Genomic DNA, 22,440 nt, shown 5'->3' on the forward strand with positions numbered 1-22,440 from the left:
CCATGTGCAAAATCTTACACCTGGGTAGAGGCAACCTCCACTATCATAAAAGCTGTGGGATATAAAGGATTGAGTGCAGTCCTGCTGAAAAAGACCTAGGGGAACTGGTGGATGGTAACGTTGACATGAGCCAGCAATGTGTCCTCACAACTGAGAAAGCCAGCCATATCCTGGGCTGTATCAAAAGAATTGTGACCAGCAGGTTGAGGGAGGTGATCCTGCCCCTCTGCTCAGAAATGGCGAGGCCTCAACTGGAGTGCTGCACCCAGATGTGGAGTCCTCAGTGCAGAAGAGACGCAAACCTGCTGGAGCACATTCAATGGAGGATCACAAAAATGATCCAAGCGATGGAACATTTCTCCTACCAGGACAGGCTGAAACTGCTAGGACTGTTCAGCCTGGAGAAGTCTCTGAGATGACCTGATAGCAGCCTTTCTGTATTTAAAGGGGAGCTATAAGGGGTAATGGTTTCAAACATAAAGAGGAAAGATTTAGGTTGCATATAAGAAAAAAATAATTTACAGTGAGGATGGTGAGGCACTGAAACAGGCAGCCCAGAGACGTGATGAATGCCCTGGCGTTCCTGGAGATTATCAAAGTGAGGCTGGATAAGGCTCTGGGTAATGTGATGTAGCAGTGGATGTCCCTGTTCATTACAGGGGAGTTAGATTAGATGACCTTTAAATGTCCCTTCCAACTCTAAGGATTCTATGATTCATATCATGGTCTTGGCTATGCTAAGCAAAGTATGTTATTATTCATATCTCAATACTTTTCTGGTTGAACTGGACAAATTACAGTTTCTTAATTTTGTTTGTCCCTATGTACCTTGGTAGGTGGTTCTTTTGGGTCATACTTGCCACTTATCATATGTTTGTACTTCGTAATAAGATAGAAGGCTGGCCTTAGTTGCTACCAAATAAATATTAATTGTATTATTCCAAGGAAAGAAAGTCAGAGAAAAAAAAAAAAAAAAGTTAAAATACAGCTACTTGAAAAGCAGGAGAAGAAATCAAAAATAAAGCTTTAACAAAATATTTAATTACAGCAGTTCAACTCGGTTTTCGCTATCCTTATTCATTTTTTAAAAAAGCTTAAAATAGGGAAATTTTCTTCCTTCGTGCAGATGGCACTAACTTTCCTGACTATAACAAGCTTCCACAGCAAACTGCAAATTTGTCTAACATGCTAGTGGATAACACTGTTTGTGGGGAAATTCATCATTTTGCTTAGCAGCTTTGAGACAAGTGATACTTCAGTTGATCCAAAATCCTTCATTCTCTCACTCTTTGAAAAATATATCCTAAAAGCATGTACACAGAAATCACCTTTCTCAGTTTTACATGATTTTACTTCTATGAAATAGTCAATGACACTATATTTACGCTTAGATACAGTTAATTTCTGTGCCTTAAAAAGCAGAATAATAGCAAAAGAGGAGTAGCCGTGCCAATGCTTTTTTTTCTTTCACAATCTCTGAAACATAACTGAAAAACAGACCAATTTTCCAGTAAGTGGCTTTCTGTAATGTGTGGAATAGCAAGCAAGCGGAGACATCAATATGTCTTCAAAATCACTTAAATGCTTGTCATCAAAGCAAGGATTAATTGCTTCACAGTAAACTTGCACACAGGTATGTAAGGGTTCCAATTCTTCGTAAAACATGATGATCCTAGAGCTTTGACAGGTGCCAGGCTTGACATCTCAGGAGACTGAAAAACTGTACTTAGCTATAAAACACAGAGACCATGGAGAGAAAACTCAAGTATGACTCATATCCATCAAATCACCTCTCCCCCAAAAGGCAAGTACCACTTCTAAACTTGAGGGGTACTTTTGTCTGCATTAGACATGCACTTATCATCCCTGATCACAGGAAACTCTGATAACTAATGTCCATGATGATGTCAGCAGTCTGGAGGAAAAAAAAAAAAGAAAAAAAAAGTCCAATGAATAGGCTAGAAATTGTTTACTTAAAAAACCACAAGTCTCCAGAATCAGCATACTGACATCTTTTTCACAGTTGCTTCCTTTTCACAGTCCTCTTCTGGCATTTCATAGCTTCAAAGTGTCTACTGTAATTTCACTGTGGTTTTTCACTTCTTCCATTTCAAATGAAAAAATACCCAACAACCCTGAAAATGTTCATGTAAATAACACAAGAAAAGGATTAAGATGACTCTTCTGATTCACCCCAGAGGAGAGTAAGTTGTTGCTTTTGCCTTTTACTTCCTTTTTCAGACACATGCACAACAACAGCAGTCATAAACCACTTACTGAAGTGGTATGTAAGCCTTTACTCTTTAAAATTTTGCAAAGACTTAACCAGCCCTCTAGCTTTTCTTGCTTTCTTTCTTTTTCTTTCTGCTTCCTCATTTTTCTGCTATTTGAATTCATTTAAATAAACAGTTCATTAAAGGTGGGGAATATGTTTGTCCTACAAATGGTTGTCAGGACCTCATCAGCACCACTCCCTGCAAATTTAACAAAATCCAGGCCTTTGTTTAAGAATTCTTAGGTGTAATAAAACCAGGCTGATGAGAAACTCTTTGGGATTTTTTCCTTTGTTTGTTTGTTTTTTGTACAGCTTCATTCTGTCTTTACTCTCTGCTCGTAAATAAGTTAAAACATCTTCCATATATTGGTAAAAAAATATTTGAAAAAGATTCCACATCAGGACTTAAATATGACAAGTAATATTTCAGATTCCCCAGTAATGTCTCATCCTGTATGAGTGATAAAAGTAGTACTTTTTTCAAGCTTGCCTAGATTTACCAGTATGACACTTGAAATATTATATGCATACAATCGGCACATGATCTTTCAGGTAAATAAAAAAAAAAAAGAAACAAAACCAAAAACCAAATTTAAACATACACACACGATTTTAGCAAGTATTTCTAGCCTTTAAATATTGGATTTTCCCAGAGAGCTTATTCTCCCCAGTTTTGCAGGAACAGTCAGTGACTGGCTTATCACCACAGCAGGTCACTGAGCTCTTTATAGTGGCTGACAAAGTATTTCAATCTGCTTTAGGACTAACTGTTCTTCTTAAGGCACAAAACCTACAGTACATTGACTGTAAAAGATGATTAACTAATTTTCAGTTTGTTTGTGGACAGATCACCATTTATAGTACAAACAGACAAATCACTTCAAACAGGGAGAACACTCAAAGTTAAGTGGTATATTTCTTCAGCTGATACCCAATGACCTTTCAAGATGAAAGCATAATAGTCAACACAGAAAAAGAAAAAAGCCCTGTGTTCTGTTTGCAAGGTTTAGAGGTCACTTGGCTACAGAGAGAGCAGGATACAATGGAGGCTGCAGAAAACTCTGAAGAGGCAAACATGGTGGTTCATTTAGAATTTTTTTCTTCTGAGCCTCACCATTCACCACTAGCCTTCTTCATTTAACAAGTGCCTCTGTTCCCCAAACTGAGGATACGTTCTGTTTATTGTGTGGCTGAGACTCCACTTGTGTATCGGCTGTCTATCTGCACTCTTCTTTGGAAAGCAAGTAATTGGTCAAATCCAAAAGCAAAATGGCATGCTTATCCTGTTCAGCAGTCTGGTGATCATATGACAGTGCTGAGAGAATATGAGGGAAGTCTCACAAGACAAAGTAAGATATTATTCCCAGTGAAAACCTCTGGCTACATGCACCTCTTTCTATCAGTACAATCAGAGTCTTTGTTCTGTCTTAAATCCTAGGAGTCAGCTCACTTCTTTCATTGAGAAAACTCAAAGTAATTTCCCACATTTGTAGCAAGGCATCCCTAGGTCATAAAGGTTGTTCTGTCCCCTGAACACACAACAATGTTTAGACAGAAATAGAATATTAAAACCAAATTCATTTTTCTTTTCTTTTCCTTTTCTTTTTTTTAAATTGACACTCAGAAGTTATACTCTTAAAAGAGGATACTTGTTAGCAAAATTTCCAGCAACAGAAATTAATTTTGACTATACCGAATATGCTTTCACAAACACTTACCAGCTTGATTTAAAATATTCTGCATTGTTTCTTTCAAAAAACAAACAGGATTTGTCAGCGCAAGTCCTGGAAATACCAATTATCTTCTATGCATTTTATGTTCCCATGCTTTCACTACTACTCATAAACACCTCCACAGTTATATAACCACCAAATTAAATATGTTTCTCGCACATGTTGGCTGAGAGAGTCCTTTTAACTGCTGAGAAGTGTTAACCCCTTTTAGCAGTAGCCACCAAACTGACCAGCAATTTAAATGGCAGAAGCTGGCATTCCAAATACACCTTGGACACTGTCATTAGAAATTATCTTTTGTCCCTACTCTATTCCCTCTGCATTAAAAAACAAACAAACACAAACACTGATGAACATGGTTCAGTTTTGATATTAGACCCTACATTGTACCACCACCACGTTTCTTTCTCTATTTTAACTCTCACTTGAAATATGACTGTCGTGGTTTTATGATTTTTGGTTATCGGTATTCCACATCATAACACCATGTAGTGCACTGGGAGTTAAAATGTTAATGCTCCAGTTCCGGGTACCTGTCCAGAAGAAAAGAACTACATACCCCCGGGGGCTTTGTGGTCAGAGAGGAGATATAATCCCTGGCAAGGTCACCTGATGTCCTCTTCTTCATCTGCTCTTCTCCCTGCTGCTCAACCAGACTGCACATCTCACCTCAGTGTTATGGTGAGGCCTATCCACCTTTCGGACACTTTCTCTCATTATATTTGATTTATTAGCTTCAATTCCAATTATATTGTATTATAGTGTGTTATATTGCATTCTGATACCATATTCAGTAAATTAGTTTGTTTCTCTTCAGATAATTGCCATTGTTTTTAATTATTTTGGGGTCCCCTATTTCTCTTTTCCGGAGGCGTGGATTTTGCGAAATCCCTCCACCCCCCTAGTCACAGAACCAGGCGGAACCAGCCCATAGACCACTGACAACGACTACCTATTTGAAACTACTGTTTAACTTTTTAGTGTACTACTTCTGAAAAAAGGTTGAGCTGAATTACATCTCTGCTCTGGGAAAGTTGCCTCTAGATTGAATATTTTTTTGATCAAGAAGCTAAAGACTTAGGTGAGGAAGCATTAGTGAGATGATGTGGAAACTTGGGTGCCTATGTAACAGGAGATTAGAAAAACTGTTTAATCTAGTGAAACAAAGGTTGAGGAGGAATAGATGTTAGTCTACATCAGTAAGGTAAACATCAGAAAAGAAAAGGGCCATTTAAGTGACAAACCAGTGTTGTCACAAGAACAACTGCAGGTGAACAGTTGGAAATAAATTTAGCAGGAAATTAGAAGAAATCCTCCAGTCCTTAGAGCAGTCAGTTTCTGGAACAGAGTCTTGCAGTATGAAATGAGAGCATCAAAACCAACCAAAACAACCAAAAAAACTTAATAGTTTTGGAGACAGGGAGAATTAGTGAATGGGTCATCTGAAAAATGAAAATCTATCTAAAATATTTCAAAAAACTTTCTGCACTCCTGTGTTCTTGGGATATTGTAATGTTTTTATTTACTTTGATTTTCAGCTAAAAAACCTTAATGGAATTTCAAAAGCAGGCTGAAGGAGCCACGTGCAGGAAAACTAATTAGACTTCTAATTTCGACCGTACTTCCTTTGAAAATTGCAGTATCAGAATGGATGTCTTTTGATAGAAGGGAGATTACACGAGTAAATTCATGTTACCTTACTCTTGAAACATTCAGTGCTTCTATGGAAAGCTGAAGCTCTGAAAAGATTTAATGGATTACTGGCATAGAAACTAGAAGGTATTTCTCTACGACCAGTTCCAAGAGGCCCACAGTTAGAAACATCTGCCCGCTGTATCCCACAATCCAGGAGTTCAACTAACTGCAGACCAAGGCCTAGTTCTTTGAAACACAAGTACATGACCTTGGCTTGGTTTTACTATAAAAATTGCTGCTGTGCTGTGTGGGTGTGTTCCTAACCTGAAAGATGGACATGATAAGAAAAACAAAAATATGAAGGAAATTGTTGAGAGAAAATCAGATAATAGCTCAGGGAATAAAAAGAAAATACACAACGTGAAACAATATATAATGCTGAGAAAAAATCACAGAGAACAAAAACAACAGCCTTGTTTGGGACTGAGTCTCCTCCTTCACCTGAAAGACTCATCAAGCACCTGCCTTCTAATGATTAGTTTAACACTACATTAATCTCAGCTGTTTGCTAATTTACCTATGTAAATAAGCATGTCAACCAACAAATAATTTATATATCCTCATATGCTTTGCAAGAGCTGGTTAAAAAAAAACAAAAAGTGAAAGGTTTATAGTATTTGAAAAGGAATTCAGAATAATATCTCAGGGTTCAGAAGGTCAAGACACCCATTGACAAACTTAGTTTGTTCTTTTTGGATACATTAACATTTTAAAATGCTATGCTTTTGACTCAAATTCTTGCTATCATCAAGTTGACAAAACAGATGGATAAGGTTTGAAGCTTTGTAACTATTGAATGCTTGACTATTCACACTGAAGAGGTGAAGAGAACATGATTTGTGCTTCCATCATAGGCTATGCTGTGGCTTTCCTCCTTATGTGTCTGTCTGCATTTTTTCATGTAATTTCAAACTGGCTCCTTACTTGTCAATTTAATTTACATTGTTGAAGCAGATTAGCATGTTTATATCCAGCTGGTGACAGAAATGCTAACGAAGTTAATCTTCTTTAGGTCTGTCTTTATTGTCACTAAGGTCTATACCTGTTCTTACTGCTAATCAGATAAATGTTGTCCTATGGCAGGAAACAGTGAACAAATGTAGCAGTGTAAGGTTATGTTCAGCTGGACACCGTCTACCTGGATGATTAATTGAAGATATATGCTAAAAGCCACTGAAACTCAGCAGTTCCGTCAAACAGAAATAAATAAATAAATAAATAAATAAAAATCAATAGGAACACTGTGATCTTAGTCTGCAGTATTTCTGTGAGAAACAAAAGACAATTCAAATATATATTTTCAAACCTGCCAGGAAGTCACTGTCAGGTGAAAGCCTTTCAATTTTTCCTCATTGAATTATAGCTTCTATTAATACAATGGTATTGACAGTAAGGACAAAATCTAGTATGCAGCTCTCCCCATGTCTTTCATCATCTCTGAGGTTTTCAGTATATTCTCTCTCTAGTTAAAAATCATTGCTACTATATAATCTTTTTTTTTCTGTTTTCCTATGTAGATGCTTAAGAAAACTTTAAGCGCTGTTATGAAAAAAAAAAAAAATAGGCTTGTGTGGTTGCAAGATACTTACAAGTATGTGACCTGCCATGTTTAGTTAGTGTAGCCCACTATGATATAGTGACAAGGAAAGAGTTATTCCTAATGACAAGTGAATGTATGAAAGATCACCTTGCTTATAGATCATGTCCAGCCATATGTGACTTCTTCACAGGGATAGTAGTGGGAAAGTAGATTTTGTCTGGAGTCTGAACCAAAAAATCACCTTTCAGAAGACAGATATATGTCCAAATTACCTAGTCCCTATGCTCAATTTATATTTAACAAACAAGTCAAGAGACTGAGCATTTTAAGAAAAAGAGTTCCCATATCGGGAAGTACCAAAGATAACTTCTAATCTTGAGAGGAGATATCACTTGATTCAGCACTGGCTTTATCAGAGAATGAAGAAAACACTATTTGTGATTCTTTCTCCAAATAATAGTTCCCAGTCCAATATACTGTGAGATTTGTAAGATTAATTGAATGCTCTCACTGTTGAAAACATTCATAATGCAAAAAGCTTCCCTGGTGCCATAATGAACTCATTCTGAGGCCGATGTATTTACTATAAAGATATAATTGATTTGTTCTTTAATCTTCTCTTTAAAATATTACAGTCATAAAATTAGTGGAAACTTGTATAATGTATCTTTGCTGACTAACAGTAAATGAATAAGAAAAGATTACAAACTGAATTCCTGTTCAGCAGTTTTTAATGTTGTTAGGAAGAAAATAAGGATTATCTCAGGAGTCATTCACCAATTCACAGATTTACTGAGTGCTTGAACAGTTCAGTGACTCTAATAAATGCAGGTTTCAGTGACATATCATAGTAAAATAATGTAGTCAACATAAAATAAATGATTGTATGTAATATGTCAGTATGTCAGAAGACATTGAATCCAAATTTCGAAGTGAGGTTTGGAATACAGATTTCTGAACACATGCAAGAGTACACTGCAATTTGAGGAAAATGAAGAGGATAAAAAGTCACTGAAGAACTGTGCGAATGGTCCTGACCTAGAAAGAAGTAACAGGTGGGGAGAAAAGATGATCCTATAGGGTCATGATTTTCTTTGGGAAATAAGAATTACCTGTAAATTCTGCCTAATATATTCAAACTACATCTGCACTGGACTGTTACCAAAGTGAATTAACTGCTAATTCAGAAGCCCTGTTGTCAAACAGATTCAGAACACATTAAAAGCTACCTATAAAAATACAGTAAGCACTATGGCTTCTATGTACCAAATTCTCAACATCCTTGGCAGCTTGCTGACACTTCAGTGTAAGATTGAGTGCATGTCACTTCACAGAATTTATCTAATAAAGTTAGATATCTTTGTAACCTGATATAATCAGTAAATAGAATATAGTTTCAATTGCCAGTGGAGAGAGAAATCCCCAAAAGAGTGTTCTATCCTATCCCAAAGTAATAATTCTCAGATGGAAGAAATTGCTGTCTAGAGATATTTTGCTCCTCTCAATTATTCAGTCCTAGATAAAAACTAATGCTACATTTGTAGGAGATCTCTTGTACATCTTCTATGTAGAATTACATGAGTGGGGCCTGTAGATGAAGAGAGTTATTATTACCTTGCAGTGATGCCATAACTACATATTGTGGCAAATCTTATAAATCCTGGACATGAATTGCTTGGGTATGTGCAGAGAAAAGTAATGAAGCTAGTGAACGGACTAGAAAACAAGCATTATAAGGAGAATCTGAGGAAATAGGAGTTTTGTATCAAAAAAAGGAGTTTGAGAGGAAACCTCATTTTTCTCCACAACTACCTGAAAGGGAGTTGCAGTGAGGAGGGGGTCAGCCTCTTTTCTGACAATGTGACAGAACACGAGGCAACAGTCTCAAGCCAAGACAGGTTTAGATTAGATACTAAGAATAATTTCTTCATGGAGAATCTGGTTAAGCTTTGGAACGGGCTGCCCAGGGAAGAGGTGGAGTCCTCATCTCTAGGGGTATTTAAATGATGTGTGATTGTGGCACTGGGGGCACAGTTCAGTGATGGGATCTGGTTGATTAGGTTGATCTTATCCAATCTATGTGATTCTGTGTTCTGCTTTCATTTTTAGGAGAGTGGTTAAGATGACACATAGATAGAGGGAAATACTGCAACACTAGTTAATAATGAAGTAATTAATGATTTTAATAACCTTTACACCTTCTCAGGAAAATGAGTATGGTTTTTGATCCAAGATAAGAAGTTAACAACCTATTTTAAAATACTCCTGATATCACACAGGAGAAATAGAATGAAGATAGCAGGACCAGATAAGTGAAAATAATTTGAACTTCTCGCGGCACAGAAATAAGGTTCCTCATCAGATCAGTACTCCAGAGTATGAGCTTGTCAAACTCTATCTGGAAAAAGAAATCCAGCTGGCTGGTAAATACTGATATTAAACAAAAGGTACCTTTGTAAGTTGTAGTATGCTTTGAGGGAAAGAAACAAAAAAATTTGATATTGTTTTTTGTTATGGAAGACTATATGTATGGCTATATACAAAAGGAAGGAAAAGGACTTTTTAAAATTGAATACTTTATCAGAAGGGCATTGTATTCCATCTTAGGAAGGAGTTTTTAAAATTTAATTACTTACATTAGCAGAATGGTCCAACACTGATATGTGAAATAATGATCAGAACACAGAATCCCAGAGCCACTGAGGTTGAAGTTTCCAATCAGGTATTTATATACACTGATAAGACCCCTCTGAGCCTGTTGTACTCCAGGCTGGGCAATCTCAGCTCTCTCAGGCTCTCCTGTAGGACAGATGCAACGAGCTCTTAATAATCTTTGTGGCCCTTCAGTGGGTTTACTCTGGCATCTCCATGCTTCTCTGATAATGAGAAGTCCAAAACTGAATTCAGTATTTTATATCTCACTATACCTGAGCAGAGAGCTAGAATCAACTCCTTTGACCTGCCACCTTAGTCATTATGTTAATGCACGTTTTTCCAAAATATATTTACATATTTGATGGTTATTTTGCAGGAAGTTATTTCTTTTGACAAATATTATACTTCATACAAAGTAAGAAAGAAGAGTATTTTCCAAGAGTACTACTACTATTTTTTTTTTAAATCTTCATTCATTTTAAAATTTTTTCATATGGAAACTCATCTCATATTAAAAAAATAAAAAAAGTATTTACCTTAGAGTATTGTTGCAGAAAGATTTTGAATAATTAGATATTTTTATCCTTATCCACTACATGAAATTTGATTAGAATTCTGCAAATTATAGCAAGAAACAAAATATATTTTCCTGAAAGACTCTTTAAAATACTGGTTTTAAATACTACCTTTAAGTTTAATTACTCGTATGTAACAGAAGGCAGCTGGCTAAGAAATCATCAAAGTCACCAGGGCAAATGAGAATGCTAATACCAGCACAAACCATATTCAGGATACCTCCTGCAGTCTCACAAACCACAAAAGCTGAGTATTTTTCTGTATCTACAAAGGACTTAATTTGAAATTAGCTTTTCACCGTCACTCATGTACATCAGACCTTTCCAAGTCAGCATTGTTTGCTGGGGATTGTTTATTCGCTTAATGCGGAGGGCTTCTCTGTCTGATGTTGAAAGATTATAATGAAAAAAAAAAAAACCAACCATGGAATACCAGCCTTTCACCACTATAGAGAGACTGAAAAAATTTTAAAATAAAGGTCTCAGTATATAAGGAAAACACCTGCTGCTTTCACACAATCTAATCTTCAGAAAATAATCATTTATAAATAGGTTATTAATTTAGAGGTTCTTGTTTCACTAGAAGATATTTAAGCTTCAGAAAATGGTTTGCAAGCTCAAACACTGTTGTCGCATTTTTCCCCCTTGATTTGCCTGTGTTCAAGAATATTCAATTACAGATTTCATCTACAGAATTCACTATGATTTCACCCTTCGCTTATTCCCTTTTTAGTTTTTCCAAAACTAATTTTAGTATGAGGTGGTTTTATACTTAGAAGCTGTCACTTGACTTTCACGTCAAACATATAATTTATTTAAATGCCCTCAATAGCTGATGCCTTATGCTTTAGAGTCAGTGAAGATGCTTCTTCTACTTGTCCTTGACTCTTATGACTTTGTATAATAACAGTTCATTTATAAACATTTAACATTGACTGCATTTACTGAGAGCTCTTTTCTTACCAGAGTACAACATTGGATAATTTTTTATGGAACACACTCAAAAAGGAAGGATTTGAGGTCCTGTACAAATAATCCGGTACTAAAAAGTTGTTCTGAACAGATGTTGAAGACTTAGAATAGGACTCATTTGTTTTTTTTCTTGTTAATATGCTTCCAAACTGCCAGATAATTTCTCAAATAATGCAGACTTAGTAGATGTTAGTACTAGGGATTTAAAATTCAGTACAAGATTTATTACTTTCACTTATGGAGTGAAGGATGGTCCCAAACACTAAAATAACAAAATTTTTAGGAAAATTAGAAATGTTAATTAAATATATATTTCACGGTACTTAAAGTTTGTCTATGATGTTCAAATTACAATTTATGCATTTATACTTTTAATCTGAATAACACTAAATATACCAATGTTTTAATTGCTGTAAGTGGACCAATATTGTCAAATTATTTCAACTCACTATTTTCTATTTAATCTTAAGATTTTTACACAAAGTAAACATTAGATCTGAGAAAATTTATTATAATCTACTTCAGCATGATTAAAAGAATATAGTAGTTCATTTAAACAACACTCAAGATTTTGCAAATTATCGCTTCCATAAGAAACAGTACTTTCTTCATGTGACTGGCTCTCTAGATGTCTTAAACTGCTGCTGAAGTCTATGTTATTGTGAAGCAAGGGGAAAACAATGAAAGAGGAAAAATAATGGAGATGTCAGCTCTGATCTCATTGAAACAAAGCTGCCAAGTCAAAAATGCACATTGTGTCTCATAAAATTATTTTAAATTTAGACAAATACACAGTGCAATCTGCAGACCTTTTCTTCAGAAAAAAAGTTTACATATAGGCTGTGAATATATTTCTTACTTAGAATATGTAAAGCTTTCTTCACGATATTTACTTTGATTTTATCTAAGGATATAATGAAGGGAGCTGCTTGGAGGACAGCAAGTCATAGCAGTGGTAGGTAGGATCCATTCCACCGCTATTAGTGTCCAAAACTGTACCATAAGAAACAAATGCAAATTAATTTTGGGAAAGAAAACCAACAGGTTTGGGGATGGATCTCAGTTGGCAGGGCCCTGCCCTGTCACCTCCAGCCAGCAAGCAAGACAGGAGCTGTCAGAGGAAACCTCTATGTCTTCCCTATGATAGTTAGAGAATCACCTTTATTTGTAGAGCACCTGAACTGAGCTATGTTAAAGAATACTTTACATAAAGATTTGACCAAGATTCTCATCCTTGAATTAGATCTCTTGCTAACTAGATGTTACACAGTAAATAATAGCTGTTACCTTTCATCAAGAAAAGAATAACAATTGAATATGTAAATTGACAAAACAATTATAATATACTGTTTGCAAAGATAAGACAAAAGTAAAATGAAAAGACTTAAAACACTGTTTTTATAATAATCAGTGTTTACTAAAATCTTTGGATTCATATAGAGTTAGGAGGTAGCACGCTTACAGGAATTATGGATAAGAAACAGCTAACAACTTACTTTTAATAATAATATCAGTCATTCATAGAATCATAGAATCATGGAATCACAAGATTGGAAACAACCTACGAGATCATCCAGTCCAACCGCCCTCCCACTACTATTGCTACCACAAGCTACTAGACCATGTCTTGTAGCTCCTTATCCAGATGCCTCTTGTACACTGTCAGGGATGGTGACTCTACCACCTCCCTGGGCAGGCCATTCCAGTGTCAAACCACTCTCTGAGAGAAAAAGTTCTTCCTTCTGTCTAACCTAAACCTCCTCTAGTACAACTTGTGGCTATTTCTTTGGGTCCTGTTTGTTGCCTGAGAGAAGAGGCCAAAACCCTTCTCATCACAACCTCCCTTCAAGAAGTTGTAGAGTGCAATAAGGTCTCCTCTGAGCCTCCTCTTCTCTACACTAAACAATCCCAGCTCCCTCAGCTGCTCCTCATAAGACTTGTGCTCCAGACCCCTTACCAGTTTCGTTGCTCTTCTCTGGACACATTCCAGGGCCTCAACATCTTTCCTGTACTGAGGGGCCCAAAACTGAAGACAGTACTCAAGGTGCAGCCTCACCAGTGCTGAGTACAGGGGGATGATTACCTCCCTGCTCCTCCTGGCCGCACTATTTCTAATGCAGGCCAGGATGCCGTTGGCTTTCTTGGCCACCTGGGGCCAAGGAAATTATCAGTATTTTTTCTTATTTTAAGATACCAGATTTATTTCCATAGGCAAAAGATACCTCTGCTGAAATGTTAAATGCCAGTAAAGAGTTAAGAAGGTCTATATTCTGTCTCCTCTTCTCACCTGACTTCATGTTTATTATACTGGATAATTCACTGAGTAGTCAGTAGTAGTCTTCTGTCACTGGAAGTTAGCCTTTCCAATATAAAGTTTTAGAATCACAGGGAGAAAAAAGTGATTGGGAGCAGCTGTGCAACAGGCAAAGGATAAAGAAGGAAGGGCAGTTGCACCCAGAAACTCTTCTGAAGTGGTAAACCCTGTAGAAAAAAACTGAAAAGTTTTTATTTCTTCATGTTTATGAAAGAAGCAGAGCAGAGAGAACAATGTGCATTCTAGAAGAATGGACAAGAAAGGAGAACCCAAATTGCTGGATGAAGGTCTGATATCCAGGTCACCGGATTAAGACTGATGAGGGCAAAAAATGCATTTTTTAACTGGCACCTGATACTCACTAAGTGGTTGTTCCCAAGTAGTAGATCCGTGATATTGACTTCAACAATGAAAACCGCAAATCAGGATTCTTAATCAAAGAGGGCTGGATCTTATCAATGAGAACACCCAGCTACTGAGGTAGTGGCTCCCAGCAAAAGATTATGTGAAGCGGAAAGACAGACAGCTGTCCTTTTGACTTTTCCTCTCATCTATGTTTGACACTTCCCCTACCTCCCAAGTAATTCCTCATTCATGCAAACAACTTTAAAGACATCAAGACACCATTGAAAACAAATTCTGTAGGAATACTCCATATTTACAATAGTAAACAATAAAATAAAACCACATACTGTCAGACCAGGATTGGGTAGGGTGCTTTACTGTCCTCCTTCGGGCTGCAGTGATAAAACTTGAAGCTGCCCAAGAGTAGACTAATCATTAAAGCACAGATTTTCAATACTCTTAACTATTGTACAGCATCTAGATATTACAGTAATTTGCATTCTCTTCGAGCAAAGCAGGTTAAACACTGTCTGCAACACATTATTTTGAAATGCAAAACAGATGTGTATTTGCTTTGGCTTCTGCAACTAATATTTAAAATAGAAACTTGGAAGTAGATGCAGAGAAATAACATTCTAATGCTATTTCATCCTATAGTTTTGTCCCTGTTTAGGCCTAAATTTCTGCAATAACAAATGCAAGTGATTTTATTTTTTCAACTATTCCTATGCTCCTACAGAAGAAAAACAAATATAAATTAAATAAGTAAGAGAGAAAGAGTGCTTTCACATCACATCTCCAGATACATACACGTAATTACAAGCAGTTTGCTTTATTAAAGTCATCCTGTAGAAGTTAGATCTTCAGATGTCAAAAATCACAAGGAACTTGGAATCTATATATAATGGTAATAGATTAACCCAGTTCTTTTACAAGATGCGTAAAACAAATTAGCATGGACAAATACTTTATAGATTCACACTCAAATTACTTCAAATTGACAACTACAATCTCTCAAGAATTCATGTCCAACTTTAGCATATGCAGAGGTAGTTCAATCACATAAATGAACAAATTTAAGAACTAACCTATCTACATAATTCCTCTAATTCTGAAGAAAACCTATTTCCTCTCTTACATGTTTATTGCTTCAACCCAATTATCCTTTTGTTAAATACAGTAGAAAGCAAAACAAACAAACAAACAAAAAAAAAAACACTGAAAAACCCTCCTCTCAAACAATCAATTTTGGTTTTCTAACATTTAATATTGATAAACATGGATGTATGGCAAAAGAAAGTGATGCCACTGTCTTCAAGGAGGATACAAACCTGACAGAGCAATAGGAAGAAAAAACAGAAGGAAAAATTTCTCACCCCTTCCAATGACCAGTGACTGCTCAAAGGAGAGGTTGCTCCTTTAGCTGCTAACCCTTAAATAAGTGAGGAGGGGTGGAGCTTGGAAGAAGTCATATCTTCTCAACCACTGATTCAGGCAGTGACCTGGCAATTCCGCTTCAGTGAGCAAGAATTTTTCAACCAAACACTATTGCAACAGTATTTGCAGATCCTTCAATTGATGTTATAATAGTTATTCATTGACATTTTTTCCTTTTCTACTGAAACCAGTAAACTAGTTACAGGATACTTTCAACAGATTGTGAAAAATAACTTAAAAAAAAAAAAACGACACATTTTGGTCAAAAGTATTTATTTACAGGGATTGTGAAGCCTCTGAGGAGTGTTTTTGAAACGTTCCATGTTTCAACTTTGTTCAGCAACACTGTGGTCATTCTGTGGCCAAATATTATTTTCACAGAATTTCCATAGAATCCTTAGCATTGGGCAACCTGTTTCAGTGCCTCACCATCCTCACTGCAGAAGACTTTTTTCTTATATGCAACCTAAATTTTTCCTCTTTAAGTTTGAAACCATTTGTCTTGCCCTATAACCACAGACCAAGCTAAAGAGTCTATCTCCTTTTTTCCTGTAGCTCTAATTTAGATACTGACAGGCCTCTATCAGGTCACCTCAGAGACTTCTCCAGGCTGAACAGCCCCAGCAATTTCAGCCTGTCCTTGTAGGAGAAATGTTCCATCCCTTGGATCATTTTTGTGATCCTCCATTGAATGTGCTCCAACAGGTTTGCGTCTCTTCTGCACTGAGGACTCCACATCTGGGTGCAGCACTCCAGTTGAGGCCTCGCCATTTCTGAGCAGAGGGGCAGGATCACCTCCCTCAACCTGCTGGTCACAATTCTTTTGATACAGCCCAGGATATGGCTGGCTTTCTCAGTTGTGAGGACACATTGCTGGCTCATGTCAACGTTACCATCCACCAGTTCCCCTAGGTCTTTTTCAGCAGGACTGCACTCAATCCTTTATATCCCACAGCTTTTATGGATAGTGGATGTTGCCTCTACCCAGGTGTAAGACTTTGTTTATGGATTTACTGAATCTCCTGAGGTTCTCCAGGGCCCAATGCTTAAGCTGTCTAGGTTCCTCTGGGTGGCATCCAGTCCCTCAGGCATGTTGACCACACCCCACAGCTTGGTGTCATCAGCAAACTTGCTGAGGGTGCACTTAACCCCACTGTTGATGTCATTGGTGAACACATTAAAGAGTATTGGTCCACTACTGAATCCTGTGGGATAACACTCATCACTGATCTCCATCAAGACTTGGAACCATTGACAACCACTCTGGATTCTGCAGCCGGGTCTTCATCCATTGAACAGTCCACCCATCAAATCCATATCTTTCCTATTTGAGAAGAATGTTTTGGATTACGGTGTCAAAGGTCTTTCTGAAGTATGGATAGATGACATCACTGGCTCTTCCTTTGTCCATTGATGCAGTTATATGATCATTGAAGGCCACTAGGTCGATCAAGTAGGATTTGCCTTTGGCGAAGCCCTGCTGATTGTCCTCTGATACCTTCCTGTCTTCCATGCACCTTAGCATAGCTTCCGGGAGGATCTGCTCCATGATTTTCCCTGGCACAGAGATGAGACTGACAGGCTGGTAGTTCCCAGGGTCATCCTTTTTACCCTTCTTAGAAATGGATGTAATGTTACCTTTTTTTCCAGTCACCAGATACCTCATCTGATTGCCACGACTTTTCGTATATTATTGAGAGTGACCTTGGTGACTAGATCAGTCAATTCCCTCAGGATTCTGGGATGCACTTCATCAGGACCCATAATTTTGTGACTGTTCAGTTTTCTCAGGTGGTCATGAACAACAGGTCCATTATGGTATTTCCCCTGGTGGGGCTGCCTATTACCTGACTCAAGAATTTATTCTCAGTGCATTCCAGGAGCTTCCTGGATTGCCTACTGTTTGCTGTGCTACTTTTCCAGCAGATGTCTGAGTCATTGAACTCATTTTTCTCCTTTCTAAACAGCTTGTAGATGATAATAGCCACACTCCAATTATGAGAACCATCCCATCAGGTTTCAGTGACAGCAAATATATTGTGGTTTTCTAGTAGCATGGTAGATTCCAGCTCTTCCTATTTGTTTCCCAAGTTGTGTTGCATGCTGTAGAGGTGTATAATCAACAAATATACAAAGTGGTGTGGTTAGGTCGGTATCCACAGATTGTATAGCTAGAAAGATTATCATGTTGGAAAGGGATAATCCGAAATAAATGAAATAATAATATTATGATCACCTGTATCCTAGGCTCACAGAAAACCCCCCAAGAGGAGCAATCTCCAGAAAGAGATCCTTCCTCAGTGGTAGTCAGCCCTTAAATGGGGTCTAGGAGAGGTGTAACCAGGCTCCAGCCCTTCCAGTCATACAGATGAATTGCCTTTCTCAGTGCTCCTGCAACTTACTTGTTGCTTGCCTCAGGTGATCAATCAGGTTCAGTCCGTGATTCAACAATTCCCATAAAAGAGGCACTTCAGCTGGGCAGTTGTTCTTGTTACTTTAATTTTGTTAACTAGACAGTTTGTGCTGAGAATAATGCTAACAGAAAACTAGTAATTTTCTTATTGTTCAGAACAACTTATTTATTTCTGATTAAAAATCAAAAAGTCTGTTTTCTCCATTCTCCCACCCCATCGAACTAGGTTTAAATTAGAGATAAAAATATACTATTGTATCCTGATGCATGATAATAATAATTTCCATACCTATTAACTGCTTGAATATAAGATTACTGGAGTACAAGAAGCAAAAAAATTCATTTACAAACTTTCCATATTTTTTGTTATGTAACTAGCAATGTTATACTCTATTTCAGAATAACAGATTGTGTTTTGAACATTGCTTATTGTACCACATAGTAGTTACAATATTAAAATCAGTTTTTCTTATCCTCTAGCTATGACATTTAAAATTTGTGTCTAAGAACTAATTGCTTAGAGGAAACATAACAAAGCAAAACAAAAAATACGCTTTCCAATTTTAGTTCTTTCTATTTAGGTCAAGATCTAGAAGTTACATTTTTCTATGTGATTTATTGATATTGACCATGAATAATGATTATATCATGTCAAATTTTATCATCTGATATTTTATTGATTGTAAGGCACAAATCTAGGCAGGTTTTTTGTGTGTTTCTTAAGTCTCATAGCGAAAGTGGTCAATTTGTCTGTGTCATGGAATTTTTCCAGATGATTTTGAGCTAAAAATGAGGTTCAATGATTTTGAGATTAAATTTAAAATTTAATTTTTACATTTTTTCCTTCTGAAATATAAAAAACTAGTTTAAAAGCTGCTTCAGTCTTAACTTCTATCACCTTAAAATGTTTTTCAACAAGCTTGCTAGATTCCTTGTAATATTATACAAATATCTCTTGAATATCTTCAATGTATATATGTAAACTGAAAGAACTAGAGAAAATGATTTTAAAAGCCTGTAGTAAAATAGGAACTTCACTTTCGTAGTCAAGTCCAAAGTTTCATAATTTAAGGCAACATAAAGAAGCATTACATGAAAAGCCATCACTACATGTCAATGCATTAAAAATTGTGTGTTAAATAGAGGCAGTATTGATATCATGTAATTGCACATGAAAACAGAACAACAAAGTGCAACAGGTGGAAGGAAGTCCTTTATGGGTAAGAAATAAACAAAAGATTAAGTAAGTTAACAACATTTACAAGTATGTTGAATAAAACAGAATAATTAGCATGAAATGGAAGGGTCTAAGTCCCTAGGCTGGTTCAGAGTAAATTTTAAGCTCTCTACACTAAATATTATTGCCACGTTAAGCTTCACACAAAGAGTTGTGATTTCTGAGTTATGATTCACTGCTAATATAGCCAAACTGATTTTGGTTGACAAAGAAAAGTGGTATGCTAAACTGTGAATTCAAATCATTGCATAGCTAGGGTGAAAGAGTAGTCAGGAAGGAGCAATTACGACTGAAAATTAGAAATTTTCCAGAGGAGGTCTGGGAGTACAACATTTTTCACTAAACATTAATAGGATTTGAGTACCTAGCTGCATTAGCAACCTTTGGAAATCCTTATCACAGTGACTGAATTGCAGACAAAAATACCAAATTTTTCAGCAATTTCCACTACTGTACTTGTAGACTGGATGGTAGGCAGTATAAATATAGAGACTTACAAAGCACACAGATGACCACAATATGATAGGAATCAGTAGAGCTTCTGTAAAAAGAAATAGAACTTTTTAACCATGCTTTAAAAGATATAGAGACAATAACACATTAAGAATTATTAAATGTAACTTATTTGGACTTCTGAAATTTATCATTTTCATTTGCTTTTTAAAAAGAAAATTTAATTTCATGTTCTATTTTGCCCCCAAACATTTTTTTGAGCACAGTAGATCATACAAAGCCAAGATTCCTTTTGTCAGTGAAAAAACATATCTTAAATCATATGCCAAAATCTTTCAAAGCACATTTTACTTTCAACAGCACAACTTTTAATTAATTCAGACTTAAACATACATTACCATACAGATGTAAAATATCCCATCTGTTAGACTCATTTTTTCTTTCCCTAATGTTGAAACCTATGGGGCCTCACGCCGTCACACTGCTGGCTGAAAAAGATATTGCCTGTTTAAGCAGAACTGTTTCTGTGAAGGTCCTATTCTTGTACTTCAAATTCCACATCTGTATTTCCTATGCAGTAACACTTCTATTGTCATCCTCTACAAACTTCTGACTTTAAGTGCATCCAAAGTGTATATCTTGCAATTACATCAGAAGAAAACATCACAACACCCTCTGGAGATCACTTGAACAAAATAAGCCCACTTGCTTTTTCCTTTCGTGCAGAAATAAGCTTGTAATTTCTATTTCTCATGTACCAAAAGGAACATCAAAAGATATTAGCTTATGAAACGAAAAAATATTAATTTATGACTTATCATTAAACACAGAGATTTGTTCACCTTTCCAAGACATTCTCATAATGTCCATAATGAACTTACATGAGGTATACTCATAAAGTTAATTTGCATGATTTTATTAGAAAATTCTGCTCTGACTATTATAGACTACTTCAGTTGACTATTTTAGTTTGTATTTTTTTAATTTAATAAATCAGTGAGTAGTTTGGAGTCGCATTTCAGCAGCACAATATTTAGATAATCTAGAATGTAAGATAAAATGAAGTTTATCCATGCTAATTTTATTCCAGTCAACAAACTTTTCAGTGTTTTGAAGGAAGACAAGGACATTTGACACTTGTGCAGTTTATTCTATTTCATACATCCAGAAACTACTTTAGAAAAAGAAAACAAATTTTGAAGGCTGGTGATTTTATTGAACCTCAAGAGCATATTTCTATTTAATGCTTGAATGCCTACAGCTATTCATTCCTGCTCAGGTACATAGCAGTTAAATCATGGATCCACATCCAACTAAGTCCAGAATTTTCCAAAAAGTATTTGTCTAGTAAATGTAAACAAGATGGCTTATGCTATCCTCATCAGCCTATTCCATTATTCTCTCTTCTTCACAGTTTCTCAGTTAGGAAGTATTTCTCTAACATTATTTTTTTTTCTGCCTTCTTCGTTTTTTCCCACAGCCTTCCCAAAATGTTGTCTTTACTTTTGCTTTTGTTTGTTTTGTTTGTTTATTTATTTACTTATTTAATTTGCTGCAAGTTATGACATTAGGTAAGATTCATTTAACCTATGACATCTTTTCATTCTGCAGGTTCCGTTTATGTTTGATGAAGATATATAGACACTGTTAGCACGTGTGATTGAGTGAACAATCTTTTTTAGATAAACATGTTGATGAGATAAATTATTATGATAATCCCTTAAATATATTGTCTAGATCTCCATGGAAGGGAAACGAAAGATTACTAGACAAAATGAAGATTTGCCTTCAGCCAGATGAGTCCAATGCAAAGTGTATGCATTGTGCCACATTATCATATTTGTCATAGGTTAGATTAGTATTAATACAGAAATAGGGTTAATTTGGGAAAGATGGAATATAAGCAGATACTTCAGAAAATTCTAATGCTGTTCTGTATGTGGTACACTGAATTTATAATCTTTTATGAAGTACATTCCTTACGCTTGTGAAAAATACTACAGGCTTTTTCACTGGAGAAGATGCATTGTTTCCAATTTCCTGTCTATATAAAGGAATTATACTTGAATTTTTCTTCCTGAAGTACTGAAACTGCTATGGAGGAAGATACTTCCTTTCCTTTATTAGGAAACTGTCAGGAAAATATGTAAGTAAAAAATAAATATTCCTTTATATTCTAAAGTTTTACTTAATCTATTGACCAAGCCAAACGTAATTCATGGAGAGAATCTAGCATAAATTTAATGTTTTTTTTTTGTTTGTTTTGCTTTGTTTTATTTTTTTGATTTTTTTTATTTTTTTTCTTCTAGATATTACTCATAAGTTGGAAATTACTTTGGAATTTGCTTTTCTAAATGGAAGAGGAAAGTACAAGTCTCACAGAAAACATCAGAGAGCTAACTAAATACATACTTAACTTCTAGCAGGGGACATAAATATCTTCTCAGAATGAAAAAGTAAATTATTTTAATCCATGTTGTCAAATAATTGGAAGCAAAATGTGCTCAGAACCTTCTGTTTGCATTTTGTCTGATGTTTTAGGAATAAAAGGCATCCCTAAAGTATCATCAGAATGGATATATACAACCTTAATGATTACTAGAAGGATGATACTCAGGCACTGAAAAAATAAAAGATTGATCGGGGGAAGAATTTTTGGCAGACCTCTTAAGGACAGTCTTCTATGAAAAAACCAAATGATTTTTCAGACAGTCTAGGAAGAGTCTGTGCAGTGGGTCTGCTTAGTTGCTTTGCAAAGACGACAACATAAATAATACTAAAATCAACATTGTCTGC

This window comes from Meleagris gallopavo, chromosome 2 (assembly GCF_000146605.3).
Source record: "Meleagris gallopavo isolate NT-WF06-2002-E0010 breed Aviagen turkey brand Nicholas breeding stock chromosome 2, Turkey_5.1, whole genome shotgun sequence".
Taxonomy (NCBI): domain Eukaryota; kingdom Metazoa; phylum Chordata; class Aves; order Galliformes; family Phasianidae; genus Meleagris; species Meleagris gallopavo.